This window comes from Dermochelys coriacea, chromosome 5 (assembly GCF_009764565.3).
Source record: "Dermochelys coriacea isolate rDerCor1 chromosome 5, rDerCor1.pri.v4, whole genome shotgun sequence".
Classification (NCBI taxonomy): domain Eukaryota; kingdom Metazoa; phylum Chordata; order Testudines; family Dermochelyidae; genus Dermochelys; species Dermochelys coriacea.
The window spans coordinates 137,144,370-137,157,416 of record NC_050072.1 but is presented as its reverse complement, the minus strand read 5'-3'; the positions used below and the strand labels follow the sequence as shown (position 1 = coordinate 137,157,416).

Sequence of the window (13,047 nt, the reverse complement as noted above, 5' to 3'; positions counted from 1 at the left end):
CCCAGGATACCTGAAGGAAACTGGAACAATGGACAGTGACTACAGGGGGAGTGTGAGTGATAGCTGGACCCGGACTAAAAGAAGTTCAGTCTGAAAAAGGAAGCTCATTGAAACATCTGAGGATGAGGACAGTATTCAGTTTTTGTTTACTGTATTAGAGATAAATCTATGTGTTGTTTTATTTTATTTGGTAATTCACTTTGTTCTGTCTGTTACTACTTGGAACCACTTAAATCCTACTTTCTGTACTCATTAAAATCTCTTTTTACTTATTAATTAACCTGGAGTATGTGTTAGTACCTGGGGGGGAGAGGGGGGAACAGCTCTGCATCTCTCTCTATCAGTGTTACAGAGGGCGAACAATCTATGAGTTTGCCCTATGTAAGCTTTATATAGGATAAAACAGTTTTATTTAGGGTTTGGACCCCACTGGGAATTGGGCACCTGAGTGCTAAAGACAGGAACACTTCCTAAGCTGCTTTCAGGAAAGACTACAGCTGTTAGGGGACGGGGCTCAGACCTGGGTCTGGGTTTGGAGCAGGCTAGCGGGTCTGGCTCAAAGCAGGTAGGGTTCAGGCATCCTAAGCTGGAAAGGGCAGGAAAGCAGGGGCAGGAATAGTCTTGGCACATCAGTTGGCAGCTCCTAAGGGGTTTTCTGTGATCCAACCCGTCACAGTGGCATAGTCTAGCAAGATCTGTGCACAGCTGATTGCTTTGAGATCCTGATGGTGATTTTAAGTGAATTTTAAGTGTGGTGGCTGGAGAACAGATGAAATGCTTACTGGTTTGTTGTTTTCTGTTTGCTTATTTCAGGTAAGGAAAATAGGGACAGAAAAGGAAGCAAAATAAGTAAGAGTGAGGATCAGAACAAGCTAGAACTGCACAGGTCGCAAATTACCCAGAAACGCTGAACACTGGGCGCTGCAAAAGTCTCTGTTAACTAAGAAGCCCCTGAGCTGAGTGCATCCCAGTTTCAGTGAACTACAGAGAGGGTGTGACCCAGTACAAGAAAGCATAAAAATGACTACCAGTGAAGCAGCTACTAAACTAGACCTGGCTAGACTGGAAGCAGAAGAGAAAGAAAATGAACTTAAGAGACTTATCAAATTGAAAAAAAATTAGAAAATATTGCAGCAGCAGACAGAGAAGAAGATGCCCACAAGACAGCTATGGAGGCAGAAAGAGCCAAAGAGGAGGCTGCCCTCAAGAGAGAGATGGAGGCCTAGAAGCATGAACTGGCTGTTATGGAGTTGAGGAGACAAACCCCTCCAGATGCTGGCTCCACTTCCCCAAAAATCCACAGATGGGAGCAACTAAGCCCCCAGTATGATGAAACCAGCGATATTGCCGAATATTTCATCACCTTTGAGAGACTGCATGGAGGGTACACACAATCCCTGAAGATCAAAAGATGACCACATTGATAGCAAAATTGACTGGTAGAACTCTGGACATATTCAGTAAGATGCCTATTGATGATGCTTCAAACTATGGTAAATTTAAGGAACTGGTTTTGAAACAGTATCCGGTTATACCCGAAACCTACAGGGTTAAATTCAGGAGTCTTAAAAGGAGATCTGGATTGAGTAATGTGGTTTATGCAAATGAAATGAAAAATTTGGTAGATAAGTGATTGAGGGGTAATGGCATTACAAGCTTTGAAAGAACGTGTGATTTGGTTACTCAGGAGTAGTTCCTGAATGTGTACAGTGAAGATGTGAAACAGTATTTGTGGAACAAAAAGGTAAATACAGTGGGTGAATTAGCTGGGTTAGCAGACTCTTATGCACAAGCACAAGCTGCAATTAAACATAAACCACTGGCAGAGGGGTACAGGGATGGGGGGAAAGCAGAATCACTGTTTTACTCCTGGGGGAAAAGAAGGTGGGGCGTTCACCTCTCCATTCCCCTGTTACCAAATCTCCTGTACATGCAAAGGAGCCCAAGAGGTGCTCTCGTTGTGAGTCCACTGGGCACCTGAGGAATAAGTGTCCCTTATTGAGTGGAAACAGGCAACAAGTAACACATGACGCTGCTGCTGCTTCTCAGAGTCAGGCTGCTGCCTCTTTCCACACAGAATTTGTGAAGCTTGCTTCTACAGAACCAAGCAGCGAGCATATGCATGCTATTAAACTGAATGGGAGATTAATCACTGGATTGCGAGATAAAAGTGCTGAGATTTCTGTGGTCAGGAGGGACCTGATTCAGGAGGAGGATTTGTTGCCAGGTAAAGTGGCAGAACTGGAACTGGTGGGAGGAGCTACAAAGTCCTTGCACCTTTAACTAAAGTTCACATGCAAACTAAAAATTTGCAGGCTGAGCTGGCTGACTGCCACAGTGGCACACAATTTTGCACCATTTCTACTGGGGAATGATTTCTTTAATGTGGCAGAATCTGTCCCAGGGTTGGTTAGCAGTGAGCAGGAGTCTTGTGATAACAGCCCTGGGTGTGAGGTGGGGTGAAGCCACAGGAACTGCTGGGGGAATAGGAGGGTGTCTCTTAGGAGGGGGATATACCACCTTGTAGGATGGGGAGCAACCCAGCTGCTGACTGCCTGGAAGTTGCAGGTCAGCAGGGGGAAGGGCCTGCCCTGGGATGCACAGAGGCATGTGTCCCGAAGGTGGGGGTTGGGGTCCTGGTGACAACTGTGGTGGGAACAGAACTCCAAGGACTCTGTGGCAGGAAGCAAACCCAACCTGAGTGAAAAGGGGGGAATTTTGCTGGCCAGTGAAGGGTCTGTCTCAGCTGGCAGCTGTGAGCCAACAGCTGGACCAGGGTCACCTTCTCTTCTGGGGGACACAAGAGTGTCTGACCCAGAGGGAAGCCCAGATGGAAGGTGAGGGAGGGCCAGAGAGTCCGTCTACCTTTTGTAGGGAGGATCTTTCCCAGGAGGAGGGTGTAAAAATCTGCATTTAAAATGGCAGACCCCTCTCCTGTAGATCAGGTCAGAAGGAGATCTGACCCCCAGTTTTCCCGAAGGAGAGTCCTTGAGGTCAGGCAGGCCCCTGGGTAAAGGGAGTGGGAGTGAGGACTCCCATCCTATTGCTAGCCCATTCCACTGGGGTCGTGTATAAGCCAGGAAAATGTGCCACAATATCAGGACCACTCGCCCTCTTTGCTTCTCTGCAGCTGCTTCCTCCCTCTCCTTTGCTGTCTCTGCTCCTCTTGACTGTCTCGGCACCTGGCCCCCAGGGCTTCCTTGCAGCTGAAGACTCTGTTTTCTGGGCCTGCTCCTGTGGATGGGAGCCTCTTTCCTGATTCCTAAGGACTCCACAGGAGAAAGGGGCTTCTCCAGGAAATTGCCACTGCTTCTGGGAATCTATGCTGCTCTAGACACCGTCAGGAATCTTTTGGCTCTGCATGCACAAGGCAACTGGAAAGCTGAGAGCCCATCAGGGGCTTGAATCCTGGACCCTCAGATTAAGAGCCTGATGCTCTACCAACTGAGCTAGTTGAAAGCATCTACCCTTCTCCCACAAGAGCAAGCAAGCAGGCAGGCTAAAGAGAGGCAAAAAAAAGTCCCACCAACCCTTCGTCTTTTTCTCCACAGCCACTGCCTATCCGCAGGATTCTTCCTCCTCTGCCTCTAAATCTCTGCACCTCTACAGTCCACTGCACCCCAGTCCCCCATGCTTCCTTCCCTGGAGGGAAGACTCACACTTGCACAACTGGAGACAGGGGAGCTGGATATATTGAGCTCAGGGCTTTGTCGCAGGCTACTATAACTCCAAGAAATCCATGGAGATTTGAACTCAGACTGGAGGGTTCAGAGTCCTGATTGTTTGACCAGGGACCAGTTTGCATTGTGCTGTTTGGACACCTATGAGCTGCACCTGGCAGGCTGGCACTCTGCACTCACAGGTGCTCTCCAGCTGCTTCCCCTCTCCGAACAGACTCTCCTCTGCTGTTTCTAGTGTGCAATCTCTCCCCGCTTGGCTTTCTGAGCCCCTGTTGCCTTAGAATGTGACTTTCCTGCCTGTTGTTGCCCGATCTTTGCATTGTGTATTAATTATATAGATTGCTTAAGAATCCCCAGTTATCACTTCAGGGATTGACAGGTTCTTCTCCCAAAATCAGACCCTGTATTATTTAACTTATTCTATAGTTGGGAACCCCGATGTGCACAATTATAACACTCACACTAATAAATTTGTTAGTCTCTAAGGTGCCACGGGTACTCCTTTTTCTTTTGACTCACACTATAGGAACTCTTTTATATTTAATATAGTTTATTAATACATTTAGCACAGTCACAAACACCCCAACTTAACAAGATAGATAGAGAATGTACATCTGCACTTCCATATGCTCACATCATCCCTTGTAGAACAACCTGAAGTGTTAACCATCATCTTCCTCATCACCATCACCTTCCCCATCATCACCAGTGCCATCATTCTGGCCCCTCCCAAGGACTACATCTCCTTCTCCCGCTGTCCCTAGGCTGGGATGCCACTTTTATAATGTGTTATGCTGACGCCGTTATGTTTGATGCATATTTGGTAGGGGATTTTCCCCCTTTTCCTTATTTGCATTTCCTCACTTTACTAATGTTGGAGTGTCTTTTCCCTATAGGTTAGTATATTATTGATCTCAACTTATTATCATATACGTCAATTCGTCACCTTGGCCGTTTTGTGGTTAGGTGTCACATTTGTTATTTCTGTCCGAACCGGTTATTGCGGGTTTTTCCAAGTTGTGGTGTACATGTTAAGTTTAAAAGGTTATGAACTTAGGAAAGCTCCTCTGCCAGCCTGCTTTAACACATCAGATGTGGACCTTATGCTTTAGCTCATCACCATCTATCTGGGTGAAAGGTCCACACATATGTATGCTGACTTAGCTCAACATACAGCATATGGCCTGTAAGTCCCTTGCGAAGTTAAAATCAAGCGACTTTAATATAAACCTCTTATAACCTATTACAATAAAACAAATAATCAGACCATAAGGCAATAAGAAATCCATAAGAAAAGATATATAGGCAAGAAAGCAGGTTAGCCCTATAGACTACAGCCTAGACTCTGAGTCGCATCAGGTGGGGCCACTGGCTACCAGGCTTCCACCCAAGTGCACAGGGACCAGGGCAGGGAGTGTTACTGGTTAGGAACTTCTGTCCCACCCTCCCTGTGCCAAGAGGGGACCTGGTGACTGGAGCTGCTGTGAGAGCACTGGGCTGAGAGACCAAAGGGCACCTCCATTCTGGGATGGAGGGGTCTGGCCTGCAGACACAATTGTCTTTGCGTTGGGCAGTTTTCTGGCAACCCTGCACAGAAGGGGCTGCAGCTGGCAGCAGCTTAAAGCCCTTCCCCCCGGCTGTGCTAGGCACTGTTTGGATAAATGCAATGTCCGTGTTACATAGAGGCTCTTGGTGCCTTAATCAGAAGAGCAGCGCAGCTGGGAAGCACTGAACTGGCTCCGTGTTTTCTGTTTGCAGGGTCGGTCCCAGGAGATTAGAGAGAGAAGGTGGGGGCCAACTTCTGCTGGAGAGAGACAAGCCTTCAAGCTCCACAGAGCTTGTCCTCAGGCCCTTGTCTCTCTCCCCAGCAGAAGTTGGTCCAGTAAACGATATGACCTCCCCCACCTTGTGTCTCAGTGTTTTCTGCTCCCATGGGCATGGCTGGGAAGGGTCAGAGGGCTCAGCAGGCTCAGGGAGTAACAGCATCACTGGAGACAGGAGTGGAGCAAACCTCACAATCCGTGTGGTTACTGCAGGTCTGTCCAGCTTCCCCCTCCTCCCTCAGTGTCAATCCTGGGGGGCGCCTGTCTGCCCCCTCCTCAGCTACAGTCCGCGTGTGCCCAGCACAGGCTCCCCTGGGCAGGGCCAGTCACTTGGGGTGTGTCACACTCACTCCCACGTGGAGCCCAGATCTGGGTGAACTGGGCCTCTGGTTTGTTTGATCCCTGAAGGGTTTTCATGAGTTCAAAGTGGGACCCCAAGTTTCTCCTCACTTGAGGAAATCCCTGTGAAAACTCACCCTTTCCGTGTGTCTTTTTCACACCCTCTGCCAGAGACGTTTCCCGTTCTTTCTCCAGTTCAGCTGGCAGCAAGTCTAGCGCAAGGAGAGGGGGAGAGAGAGCTGAGGTTTCAGGCTCCTGTGCTGCTATTAATTAACAGATCCTGCTAATTCTGAGTAACAAACAGGGGGAAAGGGGCAGAGATACAGAGTCAGGGAGTGAAATGGAGAAAATATGGGAAGAATTTCTAGCAAGGGCAAAGTGTAATTAACAGAATCCAGAATATTCCCTGCACACCTTGTATTACTCTGGCCCTGATTCTCTTCTGCACTGACGACGCTTTTCCTGTCTCTGGCCGTGTCTAGAGGGCTTTATGCCCCTCTCCAGCCCCTTTACACTACCGTGAAGATAAAGGTGTTGTGTCGTCTTAGTGCAAACAAGAATCAGACCCATCCTGGTGTCCAGTGACCCCTCCGCACACCCAGGGTCTGTTTTCCAACGGCTCTGAGCACCCACAGCTCTAACTGCAGTCCGTGGGAGCTGCTGGCCTCCAGCACTTCTGACAATCAGGTGCCCAGGGCTTGTTCCATCCAGGGCTCTGGAAGCATTTAATATACTCGGCGGCACAGGGGGCACATGTGGCTCTGTTTGGGGAGGTTCACACACAGGTGCCAGAAGCTCTCTAGAAGTTGGGGGTCCACCAGTGCTTAGATCATGGCCCTGCCACCAAGACCCCGCCCCATGTCATTGTCTTCCCCGAGGCCCCTCCCTCACTCAGGGGATTGGGCAGTAAGTGCCAGAGGCCCTGCCCACCCACTGTTCACTCCTCTCCGCCCCCTCCCCCAACACCCTCCTACCTGTCCCCTGCTCCTCTCTCTCTCTGCCTCCAACACTCCACTCACCCCCTGCTTGCTCCTCTCTGCCCCTTTCCTGTAAAGGGGGGCTACCAAGGAGGCCATGGCACCAGGCCCCCATCACTTTTTTTCTGCCTTAGGTGAGCAGGGGGCAATAGGGCAGGAAGAGATGCAGTGGGGAATTGGAAGAGGCAGAGCATAAGTGGTGCCCCCACTTCTCTGGAGCTTCGCTTCCAGCACTTGAAAGCTGACAGTGGGCCCACATGCCTCCAGGGGGTGACCTGCACCACACCCCCAGCACCTCAGCTTCCCCTGGCCTCTTATACAAGCTGGCCGTGCTCAGCTCCTTCCACACTCTAGAGAGGAGCAGCTCCCAGGGGTAGGACTGAGCCATGGGGCACTAGGTGAGTGGCAGAGCCTCTGGGAGCTGAGAGTTTGCCTCGCACCTCAGGGACACAGCATTGGGCACCCTCCCAGGCATCTCTATGCAAGGAGCAGAACAGGGTTTACTTGGGGTGGGGAGTGTATTGAGAGCATCTCAGGGTCTGTAGAGATGTATTGCCCTGCTTAGCAAGTGTGGCTAGAACACAGGCGTCGCTGTGAGCAGGATTTGAACCTGTGCAGGGAAACCCAATGGGATTTCTAATCCAACACCTTAACCACTCGGCCATCACAGCTTTGAGCCCAGCAATGCCCCAGGGCCAGAGAAAGTGGGAAACAATCACAATGCCCAGGCCTGAAGTTATCTGAAATGCAGAATTCAAACAACAAACCTGGCTCCCAAAGCACACGGGGAATTTGTGGGTCTCGTTGCTTACCCATGTGGTTAAGCATCAAACCAACCCCCTCCTGTGGGGTCTGTAATTATCGCTTTCCCCACTGTAAAGATAGGGACATGGAGATAGAATTAAACTGTCCAAGGTCACACAGTGAGTTAGAATCCACCAGCTCCCTGCTCTAGCCACCAATGTTTGGACTTTCTCGCTTTTATTAAACTGTTTTTACGATTGGACTCTTTTCTCTATTTAGAAACACAATTAAGCCATGACTGGACTGTCAGACTGGAGAATGGGACCCAGTTCCCTTCACCTGGATCCTGGATTTCTCCTCACTTCAGAGAAACTTTTTCGAGGTAAAATGAACCACATTCAAATGACTACAGATTATGAACCGTTTGTTGCTGTTGCCTTGGAAAATCCCCCCTCCCCCAGCCTTTTCCCCTGAGTCAGGAATGATGATTTATTGCTTCACTCTCATTTGTTTCAGTGTTATGTTAGCATCTATTGCAACTAATTGGTCAGAACCTGTCACTTCCAAAAGTCCCAGATGCGTGTCTCAATTTCCTCACTTAGCTCCCTTCTCGGTACCTTTGATTTTTCTCAGAGTCTCCTTCAGAGCACTGGTTTGTTGGCACCAATAACCAAGTCTGATTTTCAGGTCAGGAGACGTGCCCTCCAGTTGCTAGAACTTCCCTTTTTCACATTTAGAAAGAAACCGTTTTTTTCTCATTGATTATTATTTATTTTATTGTCATATTTTACTCTGAATTTCTTCCCAGTGAGAAATGCTGAATTGAGGGGCTGGGAGAATGAATTTCTGTGTATCCAGCCATAGAATAGCTCCAGCTCCAGCAATGGTTGTGCAGGCTTCCCCAAGGTGTCCCATCAATATGCTTCAGCCCTGATTTCCTGAGACCAGCTCTGGGGACCGGACAGGAGTTCAGTCCCTGTGGGCAATTCACTCCTCGGCTCCATGCTTTGACCAATAGATTCCAAGGTTCCTGCTGGTCTTTGTTCTGTGGACATCTGCCCACTTGCAACTGGACTGAGATCAATTTCTCTCAAACCAGCTCATTCCTTACCAGTCTCTGAATGGTCATCACGTCATACTGACTTCTGTTCCCTCCTGCCCTGGGCAGAAGAGAACCCCAGTGCCCTGGAGGTGACAGGCCTGTACTGTATCCCCAGAGAACCGGGGCATCGTCCCTGCCCTAAGGCTGTGGCTGCACTGGGGAGCTTACAGTGGCACCGCAGCACTGATGCAGCTGCCCCGCTGGAAGCTCTCTAGTGTAACCGCTGGAAGCCGACCGGAGGGAGGTCTCCACCCCCAGTGAGCAGCCGTAGCCAGGTTGGCAGGAGAAACTCTCCCAGCGACATAGCACTGTCCACACCAGCGCCTAGGTTGGTGTAACTTGTGCCACTCCGGGGGTGGCTTCTTCACACCCCTGAGCGACACACGTTCTACCGACACAAGGGGGAGTGTTGATGCAGCCTTAGCAGAGAAGCGATTTAGAAAACAGTTTTCATTTTGTAGGAAATGCAGGAACCCCGGGTTTGTAATAAACCAAAGGAGATTCCGACCCCATGAGTCACCTTCACCACTTTGCAGTTGTGCCCTGGGATAGTTGTTTTGTTTCAGCCTGTACCCAGAATAATGACATGTGAAGGGGAAGGAGCCATGCTGTCTATGGTGCTTCTGGCATCCTAGAGGGGAGAAAGGAAAAAAGATGCTCAGTCCCACATGCTACTCACACAGGGGGGTGGGAACTTTTGTGGTAATTTAAATAGAATCAAGGGGCTCCAAAAGAGTCAAAGGTGCTAACGTGACCTTGTCACTGTCCAACATTAAACAGGTGAAACAAGGCTTGCACTTTGGGCTGCTGGACAGAACAAGCGTTCAGGCTGAAAAGCGAACAACATTTCTCTCAATTTCAGCAAAAAACAAACAAACTCCCACAAAAACAGGCACCTGAAAAAGTACCGCCCCTGACTTCACCTTTCCAAGGTCTTCTCCACACTCTCTCCCGTCCAGAGTGAGAATCCTACTGACCAACAAACCACATTCAGACCCTAATGCAGCTCTTCCTCTGCAGGATGTTGGAGAAAAACTCAGGTGAAAAAACCCTCCAAGGTCAGCTGCAAAAGTAGCCTAGGCAAGGACTTGGTCGAAATTTGAAGCCGGGATCTCTTGCATTGTAAAGAAGACTCATGCCCTAGTCCAACAAATCCTTTGGAAACTCTAAGGAAAAGCCACATTCCACAGGAGTTTCTAAAGACAAACGAGCAGCCATACACCCAGGCAGAAGGAGCCTGGAAATGGGAAGGCTCCCACGGCAAGATATTTTGAGCCCCCAACAATTAGGTAGAAGAACAGGTAGATGAAAACCCAAAGAAAGTTTCAAGAGTTCTCCTTCCTGGCTGAGCTGGGTGTGCTGTCCAGGTCGTGGATGGTCATTCTGGGGAGGGATGTGGGTCTGGTCCAGTTTGGGGGGGTGGTTCTGAGGAAGGATGTGGGTCTCATATATTTGGAGGTTTGGCCCAGAGCCCAGTCTTTTGAGGGCACAGCTGGTGTCCTGATCCTAGTCTATCTGCCTCTCTTCTGGCAGAGAAGGCCAAGCCAGGCGAGTATAAATAATGATATTGTAAATAACATGTAATAAAGTTGTGGATGTTTTTTCTTTTAAAAAATGCATTCACAGTTTTAAATCTGCCCCAATTTCATCAGACCCTGGTAGTTCCTATGAGAAATATGAAGGATGAGCTATTGTAACAGTTCCCGCTTAGTGGGAGCAACAGCTGGCTGGTGTTTTGGCTGCTCAGGCTTTTGTTAGCTGGTTTTACCCACTGTGTTTTCTTTTGCATGTTTTCTTTCATAATGTATTTGATGTATCTGTGTGTAACTTTTTCCCCTAAGGCACACAGCTGTACAGGTTTTATTTATAATCGTTACAAGTTTAAGTTGCAGACGGAGGGGGCTCCCAACAATGGCAGCCTTAAGGGGGGCGGCTAGAAGCTGGGGGACTGGATTGGGACCCCCTAACGCTTACTGGTCTCTCTATCCTGCAGTTTTAGTCCTCCCCCCCAGATTAGCCTGATTATCACAAGAAAAGTTTTTTTTTTCTCCTGCTGCTAATAGCCTACCTTAATTGATTGTTCTCATTAAGAGTTGTATGGCAACCCTCATTTTCTCATGTTCTCTCTCTCTCTGTGTGTGTGTGTGTGTGTGTGTGTGTGTGTGTGTGTGTATATATATATATATATGTGTGTGTGTGTATATATAATCTTCCTACTGTATTTTCCACTGCATGCATCTGATGAAGTGGGCTTTAGCCCATGAAAGCTTATGCTCAAATAAATTTGTTAGTCTCTAAGGTGCCACAAGTACTCCTCATTATCTTTTCTTCACTGATTGCGCTGAGGGTTCTACCTGGCTCTAGCACTCTGGTCCCTCAGCTACCAATGCCACCTGGGAACCCCGATCGATTCCAGCTTTAAGGAGTGCTGAGATCCATCTGTCTCTTTCTCTGTCTCTCTCTAGGTATAGCCTCCTGACCTTGCCTTATGTGATCAGTTATAGTTTGCTAGCCCTAACTTTTGTAATCAAATTTAAGTTAGATTTAATATTGGAATGATTTTGTTTGTTTGGCTCCCCTTGTAAGGTTACTACCTGGAAATAAATAACTTTCATGGTTAAGCTGATTGCTCTCCCCCCTCATGGGTGTTTTTGGCTTTTCCATTCACTCTGCAGTAACGCTCCTTGTACCTAAGCTAAAGATCCCTGCAGCGCCCAAAAATCCTCTGGGGTTTGCTCATCAAGTGGATGCTGTATGCATCCGATGAAGTGAGCTGTAGCTCACGAAAGCTTATGCTCTAATAAATTTGTTAGTCTCTAAGGTGCCACAAGTACTCCTTTTCTTTTACGGATACAGACTAACATGGCTGTTACTCTGAAACCTCTCATCAAGTGGGTTACTACCAGACTGGTTGTCGTGTGAAGTTGGGGATAGGGATGTGCTGAACTTGGGGGCATAGTAGGGTGCAGATTAAGGTATTGCTTAGCCCAGCCCTTTGAGTCCAAGGACATATGAGGGTAACAGCTTTAAATTGCTGTTCAATCCAGCCGACTAAGTCCAGGGACATATAAGGGGTCAGCTTGTGAGTGCTGATTCCCCAGTCCTCTCAGACATGTTATGTTAATGTGTGTGTGTGTGTGTGTTCATCAGATTTGGCAGCTGGAAGACCCCAGCCCTGGGGAACCTAGGTCCTGCAGGATAGCTCCATTGGGAGGGAACTTGCAGAAGGAAGGAGTAGCACTCCATAGGAAAACACAAGTGACACAAGCAGTACATTGATAGAATTACAGAATCTCTCCCACCCCCGAAGAGTATCCCTAATAAATGAGCATACCCCAAAGTAATGGGCAATTCTGGTAACAGCTCATTTTGGGCTTGTTTTGAAGGGGGATTGACTTCATTCTTGGGACAAGTAACCTGCTATGGCCAAAAATACTTTAGCACTGTGCACCCTTCCATACAAGTCTTATGTACCAAATACTTTGGGTCTTCCTGGATAAGTCCCTGAATAATCAAGGATCTTTACTGAAAATGTTATCACGTCTTAAAAGAAGAAAGATTGTCGTTGTGTAGACCATGAAACAAGCCCTGCAACTTTTTGAAATGTATCACGACAGTCCACATGGTGCACATTAAGGAATATTCAAAACGAGAACGGCGTTCTTTTTGGGGAGACTAACCACCATTACACTAATCTAGTGGCCAAAGGAGAAATCACCAGCTTCTGGACCAATGTGCACCGTTGGTTCGGTTCACATGGAAAGCTGTGTAATGCGAGGTTGGGAAAACGGAGTTCTGCTGCACTACATCATCATCTGGAATGACTCAACCCGATAGGACACCTCCTACGATACACTGCTACGAGTGACTCTCTCAAACAGGTCCCCACAGCTCCCCAACCTCCCCCCATGCAGAGGCAGGTGTGAGAGGATTGTTCTCCGTAACTGACAGAGGGAGAAATGAAGGCTGAGAAAGGCGAAGGGCCTTGTCTTACATCACACAGCCTGTCGGGATAGAGTTGGGAACAGGACCCGGGTGTCCTGACTTTCAAACTAACCATCAGTCTGGAGTTTCACACACTGAATGATCAGAATAAAGTGACCTGGAATGAGCTACAGACCAACAACCATTCACACTGATTCTTCAGCAAGTGTTTTGGAAGCACTAACACATCAGAGAGAACCAGGAACGGCTCAGAGACAATCAGCAGCAAGAAGAAGAACGATTCACCAAGCAGATGATTGGTTCTGGCTTATTTGCTGGGCCTTTAAAGAGAACAACAAAGTCCTGAATCTCCTCCCTACCACTAGACCCCCTGCTCAGCCAATCACCATTGAGACCCTGGCGGTGGGCTGAGGGTTCCCCAGATGGGCCAGGGATGG

At 48.3% G+C, this 13,047-nt stretch overlaps 1 long non-coding RNA gene and 1 other non-coding gene across 2 annotated transcripts; one reads left to right on the top strand and one right to left on the bottom strand.

Annotated features, from left to right (window-relative positions):
- Positions 1–728: 728 nt before the first annotated feature.
- LOC122460454 lies at positions 729–11,406 on the top strand. Its single transcript, XR_006281762.1, has 3 exons — positions 729–1,493; positions 7,843–7,945; positions 9,446–11,406. It is a non-coding gene; the product is annotated as an uncharacterized LOC122460454 (long non-coding RNA).
- On the bottom strand, positions 7,409–7,490 carry TRNAS-AGA. Its single transcript has one exon. It is a non-coding gene; the product is annotated as a tRNA-Ser (tRNA).
- Positions 11,407–13,047: the final 1,641 nt, after the last annotated feature.